Genomic DNA, 9,421 nt, shown 5'->3' on the forward strand with positions numbered 1-9,421 from the left:
AGCGCGCGCCGGCGCCTGTCACGTGCTCTGCGTCACCAGTGGAGGCGGGGCCAAGGCCCGGCTCCTTTCCTTCCAGGGACAGAGGGGGGCGCGGCCAGCGAGGTTCGAGGGGCGTGGCTTGTTTCTCAGGCCAGACGGGGGCGTTCACTTTGGAAGAAGAAATACGCATGTCCTGACACCCAGTCAGTGAACACACATTTACCAGGTTTCTGTTATATGGCCTGGTGGCGAAGTGATTAAGCGTTCTGCTGCTAACCAAAAGGTTGGCTGTTCAAATCTACCAGCGACTCCTTGAAACCCTATGGGGCAGTTCTTGTCTGTCCTACAGGGTCGCTATAAGTCGCAATCAACTAGATGGCAACGGGTTTATTACATGCCAAGCACTCTGATAGGGTCTAGGGATACTGTGATGTGTAGAAAAGATATGTTCCCTAACCCAGTGGAGCTAGAACCTGGGGAAAGGGAGAGAGATGGAGTCAAAATTGGCACTTGGAAACACTTAAATTACATAATCGTCATGATAGGATGGGAGGTATACGTAGAGAAGGGCTACACTAGGAATAACTATGGTGAGCAAAACAGACAGGTCTTGCCTAAACCCACCGCCATCATGTCAATTAGTGGAGTTTTATGTTGGGAGTTTTGTCATTGATCCTCAGAGCCTAGCAGAGCGCTGACACATAGACACTCAATAAACATGAATTGAGTGAATAAATTCACCTTCAACGATATTACATAGGGCTGCTAACCGAAAGTCGGCAGTTCGAATTCACCAGCTGCTCTACTTCTGTAAAGATTGGAAACCCTATGGGATGGTTCTACTCTGTCCTATATGGTACCTATTGGTCGAAATGATTCAATAGCAATGAGTTTATACCACAGGGTCTCTGTGAGTTAATATCTACTCAAGGGCGTGTAACAACAACATCCAATGTTGTTGTTAGATGCAGTCAAGTCAGTTCTAACTCACAGTGACTCTATGTACAACAGAACAAAACACTGCCTGGTTCTGTGCCATTTTCACAATCATTGTTATGCTTGAGCCCATCACTGCGGCTGTCTCATTGAGTGTCTTTCTCTCTTTCGCTGACCCTCTACTTTACCAAACATGATGTCCTTCTCCAGGGAGAGGTCCCTCCTGATAACATGTCCAGAGTATGTGAGATGAAGTCTTGCCATCCTCGTTTCTAAAGAAGCTGTACTTCTTCCAGGACCTCTTCATTCTTCTGGCAGCTGATTATATATGTATATTCAATATTCTTTGCTAATACCGTAATTCAAAGGCATCAATTCTTCTTCAGTCTTCCTTACTCATTGTCCAGCTTTCGAATGCACATGAGGCAACTGAAAATACCATGGCTCAGGTCAGGTGCACCTTAGTCTTCAAAGTGACATCTTTGGTTTTTAACACCTTGAAGAGGTCTTTTGCAGCAAACGTGCCCAATGCAATATGTGGTTTGACTTCCTGGCTGCTGCTTCCATGAGTGTTGATTGTAGATCCAAGTAAAACGACATTCTTGACAACTTCAGTCTTTTCTCCATTTATCATGATGTTGCTTATTGGTCCAGCTGTGAGGATTTTTGTTTTCTTTACATTGAGGTGTAATCCATACTGAAGTCTGTAGTCTTTGACCTTTATCATTAACTGCTTCAAATCCTCTTCACTTAACTGCCTTTTTTTTCTTGTCAGCCAAGCTCTTAACCACAGCACCACCAGGACTCCCAACATCCGATAGGGAGCAAAAAAACCTTTCTATTCAAACTGTAAATGTTGATTACTGGAGTAAAGAGGGATTTTTGGAAAGGTTGGGAGAACTTTTTTTGTTTTTGTGTGTCTGATTAGGTTTGTAGTACTGGATATGTATTGCTTTTTGTGATTCAAAGAAAGAAAAACCAATGAAGTAATTTCTAGAAATTTGCAAGTACTATTCTCACAGCAAAATCAGTATTTAATTTTGCAGGGCAGTGTTAGTTGCTTTCTTCAATCTGGGTCCCTTTGGATTTCAGTTTTGCCAGCATGGTGTATTGTCAAACTTGGCAATTTTTTATATGATGGGTAGAAAGTAGTGATTGGTGAACTTTCAATATACATTTTTATGAATAAGGTTGAGTGTCTTCTCATATGCTCAAAAGCCACTTATAGTTCCTTTTCTGTGAACTGTCTCTTCATATCCTTTGTCTATTTTTTTTCTATTGAGTTGTTCATCATTTTTGCCTCGATTTTTCCATTTTCTAAGGAAATTAGAATGTTGTGATGTGAATTGCAAACATTCCTCCAGATTACCATATCTTTGACTTTGCTTGTATCTCTTGCACTTTTTAATGGCTGCATAGCAGTGCATTATGTGGATTTATTTTTTTTTAATGGGAATTGCTGGGTCAAAAATATACATTAAAAATGCTGATACACAGTCTGAGCCACGATGGCGGAATAGGCAGACGCTTCCAGCGAGTACTCTTTACAACAAAGACCCGAAAAAAAACAAGTGAAACGAGTGTATTTGTGACAAGCTGGGAGCCCTGAGCTTCAAAGTCAAGATTAGAAAACGAACTGACGGGCAGGGGAGGAAGAGACCACTCAGAAGCATAGAGGAGTTACTGGACCTGAATCGCGGGGAGCCCTCAGGTACCATTTCTGGAGGGGCAGCGGGCTGGTACTAGCGTTCGGCTGCAGTTTCCTCAGGAAGAAGCAGCCAGCCACACAGCCCACTCATACCTCCGGAACCTGAGAACGGTGCTCTCGGGAAAAGCTAAATACTTGCGTATATCTTAATGCACCCCCCACCACCCTCAAACTGGCTTCAGTGACTGAATTCCCTGGGCCTCAGACAGGCACTGTTGAGCACCTAGAGCCATCCTCCCGGCCTTGGGGAAGGAAAAATTTTGCATTTGTGGGAAAAGATAATTTGCTAGCTCCACTAACCGGGGGAGCTCAGGACAGAAGCAGCTCCTGTCCAGGCATAAACCGTCCACGGACTTTGAGCACCTTTCCCTTCTGCATGGACCTGTGTGGGCCTATTTCGGGAGAATAGGCCCTTGTTGGCAGACTCCAACCATTTCAGCTGTGCGGTGCAGAGGTGGGTGGGTGTCTGATGTTTGACATTGCTTTGCTTGTTAAACAAGGTCTGCACCTACCCACATCAGGGACCTAAGGACTGGTAGCTCCACTCAGGTCACCCAGCCACTTGCGACACGGGTCAAGAGATAACTGGTACCTCCCAGTCCTTACAACCAAAAACTTTGGGTGCCCATGGTCTGTCTGCAGAATCCACGCACATGCACACTGTAGGGAACAGGGATGTGCTTTCCTCAGAGACACTCAGGGGTCGTTTCTGAGCGCCCTGCCTTCCTCAGAGCGTGACCCCCTTTTGCAATCAGATACCGGTATATACACCAATCACCCCTGCCCCTCTAAGACTGTAGGACAGAGCCTGTTCTACACACTTGATGATCAGCTACCTGGAAATCCGAGCTGAATTCATACAAGAAAACTGAATGGACTCCTAGATTGATATACCTGATAACAGCTCTAGCCATCTGGGGACAGGACATCAGAGCTCCAAAGGTGAAAATAATCAAGCTAGCTCACTCAAGCAACCCATAGGAGTATACCAAAACAAAACAAGGCAAGGAGCTACGACACAGTAAGCAAGCATAAATTAATACAATAACTTATAGATGGCTCGGAGACAACAGTCAATATCAAGTCACATAAAGAAACAGACCGTGATCAGCTCAACAGGCTCTCAAAACAAAAAATCCAGGGATCTTCTAGATGAAAGTGCATTCCTGGAATTACCAGATGCAGAATACAAAAGTTTAATATACAGAACCCTTCAAGACATCAGGAAGGAAATGAGACAATATGCAGAACAAGCCAATAAACACACAGATAAAGCAACTGAAGAAATTAGAAAGATTATTCAGGAACATAATGAAAGTTTAATAAGCTTGAAAAATCCATAGACAGGCAGCAATCACAAATTCAGAAGATTAACAATAAAATAACAGAAGTAGACAACTCAATAGAAAGTCAGAGGAATAGAATTGAGCAAGTAGAAGCTAGAATTTCTGAACTCAAAGATAAATCACTTGGCACTAATATATTTGAAGAAAAATCAAATAAAAGAGTTTTAAAAAAATGAAGAAACCTTAAGAATCATGTGAGACTCTATCAAGAGAAATAACCTAAGAGTGATTGGAGTACTAGAACAGGGAGGGATAACAGAAAATACAGAGAGAATTGTTGAACACTTGTCGGCAGAACACTTCCCTGATATCGTGAAAGATGAGAAGATACCGATCCAAGATGCTCATTGAACTCCACATGAGGTAGATGTTAAAAGAAAGTCACTGAGATATATTATAATCAAACTTGCCAAAACCAAAGACAAAGAGAGAATTATAAGAGCAGTGAGGAATAAACGAAAAGTTACCTACAAAGGAGAGCCAATAAGAATAAGCTCGGACTACTCAGCAGAAACCATGCAGGCAAGAAGGCAATGGGATAACATATTTAAAAAATTGAAGGAAAAAAATTGCCTGCCAAGAATCATATATCCAGCAAAACTGTCTCTTAAATATGAAGGTGAAATTAAGACATTTCCAGATAAACACAAGTTTAGGGAATTTGTAAAAACCAAACTACAAGAAATACTAAAGGGAGTTCTTTGGTTAGAAAATCAATAATATCAGGGATCAAACCAAGACTAGAACACTTGGCAGAGCAACCAGAAGTCAACCCAGACAGGGAAATCCAACAAAACAAAGCAAGATTATTTAAAAAAAAAAAAAAAAGCTCAGAAGAGGGTAACGGTGACGTTATTAAATAAAAGAAGAAAACATTAGAATAATAAAGAGGGACTAAGAAATGTAATCGTACACTTTCCATATGGAGAGAAGGATATGGCGATACAAAGAAATAAAAGTTACATTTAAATTTAGAAAAATAGGGGTAAATAATAAGGTAACCTAAAGGAGACAAACTATCCTACTCATCAAAATAAAATACAAGAAAAAAATAGAGACTCAGCAGAAACAATATCAACAACAACAAATATGAGGAAAGGACAAAATATAAAGACAATCTACTCAGCACATAAAATTAAGTGGGAAAAAGAAGCTGTCAACACACAAAAAAAGACATCAAAATGATAGCACTAAATTCATACCTGTCCATAATTACCCTGAATGTAAATGGACTAAATGCACCAATAAAGAGACAGAGAGTGGCAGAATGGATTAAAAAACAAGATCCGTCTATATGCTGCCAACAAGAGACACACCTTAGAGACACAAACAAACTAAAACTCAAAGGATAGAAAAAAATATATCAAGCAAACAACAATCAAAAAAGAGCAGGAGTAGCAATATTAATTTCTGACAAAATAGACTTTAAGTTAAATCCACCACAATGGATAAGGAAGGACACTATATAATGATTAAAGGGACAATACACCAAGAAGATATAACCATGTTAAATATTTATGCACCCAATGACAGGACTGCAAGATACATAAAACAAACTCTAACAGCATTGAAAAGTGAGATAGACAGCTCCACAGTAATAGTAGGAGACTTCAACACACCACTTTCGGAGGACAGGACATCCAGTAAGAAGATCAATAGAGACACGTAAGATCTAAATACCACAATCAACCAACTTGACCTCATAGACATATACAGAACACTCCACCCAACAGCAACCAAGTATACTTGCTTTTCTAGTGCACATGGAACATTCTCTAGAATAGACTACATGTTAGGTCATAAAGCAAGCCTTAGCAGAATCCAAAACATTGAAAGATTACAAAGCATCTTCTCTGACTATAAGGCCATAAAAGTGGAAATCAATAACAGGAAAAGCAGGGAAAAGAAATCAAACACTTGGAAACTGAACAATACCCCGCTCAAAAAAGACTGGATTATAGAAGGCATTAAGGATGGAATAATGAAATTCAGAGAATCCAATGAGAATGAAAACACTTCCTATCAGAACCTTTGGGACACAGCAAAAGCAGTGCTCAGAGGCCAATTTATATCAATAAATGCACACATCCCAAAAGAAGAAAGGGCCAAAATCAAAGAATTATCCCTACAACTTGAACAAATGGAAAGAGAGCAACACAAGAAACCCATGGGCACCAGAAGAAAACAAATAATAGAAATTAGAGCTGAACTAAATGAAATAGAAAACAGAAAAACAATTGAAAGAATTAACAAGACCAAAAGCTGGTTTTTCGAAAAAATCAACAAAATTGATAAACCACTGGCCAAAATGACAAAAGAAAAACAGGAGAGGAAGCAAATAACCCAAATAAGAAATGAGAGGGGCGATATTACAACAGACCCAACTGAAATTAAAAGAATCATATCAGATTACTATGAAAAATTATACTCTAACAAATTTGAAAACCTAGAAGAAATGGTTGAATTCCTAGAAACACACTACCTACCTAAACTAACACAAACAGAGGTAGAACAACTAAATAGACCCACAACAAAAGAAGAGATTGAAAATGTAATCAAAAAACTCCCAACAAAAAAAAAGCCCTTGTACAGACGGCTTCACCGCAGAGTTTTACCAAACTTTCAGAGAAGAGTTAACACCACTATTACTAAAGGTATTTCAGAGCATAGAAAAGGATAGAATACTACCAAATTCATTCTATGAAGCCACCATGTCCCTGATACCAAAACCAGGTAAAGACACCACAAGGAAAGAAAATTGTAGACCTATATCCCTCTTGAACATAGATGCAAAAATCCTCAACAAAATTCTAGCCAATAGAATTCAACAACATACCAAAAAAATAATTCACAATGACCAAGTGGGATTCACACAAGGTATGCAGGGATAGTTCAATATTAGAAAAACAATTAATGTAATCCACCACATAAATAAAACAAAAGATAAGAATCACATGATTTTATCAATTGATGCAGAAAAGGCATTTGACAAAGTTCAACACCCATTCATGATAAAAACTCTCAGCAAAACAGGAAGAGAAGGAAAATTCCTCAACATAATAAAGGGCATTTACACAAAGCCAACAGCCAACATCACCCTAAATGGAGAGAGCCTGAAAGCACGCCCATTGGGATCGGGAACCAGACAAGGATGCCCTTTATCACCACTCTTAGTCAGCATTGGGCTGGAAGTCCTAGCCAGAGCAATTAGGCTAGATAAAGAAATAAAGCGCATCCAGATTGGCAAGGAAGAAGTCAAAGTATCTCTATTTGCAGATGACATGATCTTATACACAAAAAACCCTAAGGAATCCTCCAGAAAACTACTGAAACTAATAGAAGAGTTCAGCAGAGTATCAGGATACAAGATAAACATACAAAAATCAGTTGGATTCCTCTACGTCAACAAAAAGAACATCGAAGTGGAAATCACCAAATCAATGCCATTTACAGTAGCCCCCAAGAAGATAAAATACTTAAGAATAAATCTTACCAGAGATGTAAAAGACTTATACAAAGAAAACTACAGTACACTTCTGCAAGATGCCAAGAGACTTACGTAAGTGGAAAAACATGCCTTGTTCATGGATAGAAAGACTTAACATTATAAAAATGTCTAATCTACCAAAAGCGATCTATACATTTAATGTAATTCCGATCCAAATCCCAAGGACATTCTTTAATGAGATGCAGAAACAAATCACCAACTTCACATGGAAGGGAAAGAGGCACCGGATAAATAAGGCATTACTGAAAAAGAATAAAGTGGGAGGCCTTACTCTACCTGATTTTAGAACCTATTATACTGCCGCAGTAGTCAAAACAGCCTGCTAGTGGTACAACAACAGATACATAGACCAATGGAACAGAATTGAGAATCCAGACATAAACCCACCTACATATGAGCAGTTGATATTTGACAAAGGCCCCAAAACAGTTAAATGGGGGAAAAGACAGTCTTTTTATTTTTTAACAAATGGTGCTGGCATAACTGGATATCCATCTGCAAAAAAATGAAACAAGACCCATACCTCACTCTATGCACAAAAACTAACTCAAAATGGATCAAAGACCTAAATATAAAATCTAAAACAATAAAGATCATGGAAGAAAAAATAGGGACGTTAGGAGCCCTAATACATGGCATAAACAGTATACAAAACATTATTAAGAATGCAGAAGAAAAACTAGATGACTGGGAGCTCCCAAAAATCAAACACTTACGCTCATCCAAAGGCTTCACCAAAAAGTAAAAAAGATTACACATAGGTTGGGAAAAAGTTTTTATCTACGACATTTCTGATCAGCATCTGATCTCTAAAATCTACATGATACTGCAAAAACTCAAGTGCAAAAAGACAAATAACCCAATTAAAAAATGAGCAAAGGGTATGAATAGACACTTCACTAAAGAAGACATTCAGGTAGCTAACAGATATATGAGGAAATGTTCACAATCATTAGCCATTAGAGAAATGCAAATCAAAACTACAATGCGATTTTATCTCACTCCAACAAGGCTGGCATTAATCCAAAAAACACAAAATAATAAATGTTGGAGAGGCTGTGGAGAGATTGGAACACTTATACACTGCTGGTGGGAATGTCAAATGGTACAACCACTTTGGAAATCTATTTGGTGCTTCCTTCAAAAGCTAAAAATAGAACTACCATATGATCCAGCAATCCCACTCCTCCGAATATATCCTAGAGAAATAAGAGGCTTTACATGAACAGATATATGCACACCCATGTTTACTGCAGCACTATTTACAACAGCAAAAAGATGGAAGCAACCAAGGTGCCCATCAACAGATGAACGGATAAATAAATTACGGTATATTCACACAATGGGATACTATGCTTCGATAAAAAACAGTGAGGAATCTGTGAAACATTTCATAACATGGGGGAACCTGGAAGGCATTAGGCTGAGTGCAATTAGTCAGTTGCAAAAGGACAAATATTGTATAAGACCACTATTATAAGAACTTGAGAAATAGTTCGAACTGAGAAGAAAACATTCTTTTGTGGTTACGAGAGAAGGGAGGGTGGGAGGGTGGGAGAGAGGTATTTACTAATTAGTTGGTAGATAAGAACTACTTTAGGTGAAGGGAAAGACAACATACAATACAGGGGCACAGCTGGACTAAACCAAAAGCAAAGAAGTTTCCTGAATAAACTGAATGCCTCGAAAGCCAGTGTACCAGGGTCAGGGGTTTGGGGACCATGATTTCAGGGGACATCTAAGTCAACTGGCATAATAAAATCTATTAAGAAAACATTCTGCATCCCACTTTGAAGAGTGGGGTCTGGGGTCTTAAACGCTAGCAAGCAGCCATCTAAGATGCATCAATCGGTCTCAACCCACCTGGATCAAAGGAGAATGAAGAACACCAAGGACACAAGTTAATTACAAGCCCAAGAGACAGAAAAGGCCACATGAACCAGA

The sequence above is a fragment of the Loxodonta africana genome, chromosome 12 (assembly GCF_030014295.1).
Source record: "Loxodonta africana isolate mLoxAfr1 chromosome 12, mLoxAfr1.hap2, whole genome shotgun sequence".
Lineage (NCBI taxonomy): Eukaryota > Metazoa > Chordata > Mammalia > Proboscidea > Elephantidae > Loxodonta > Loxodonta africana.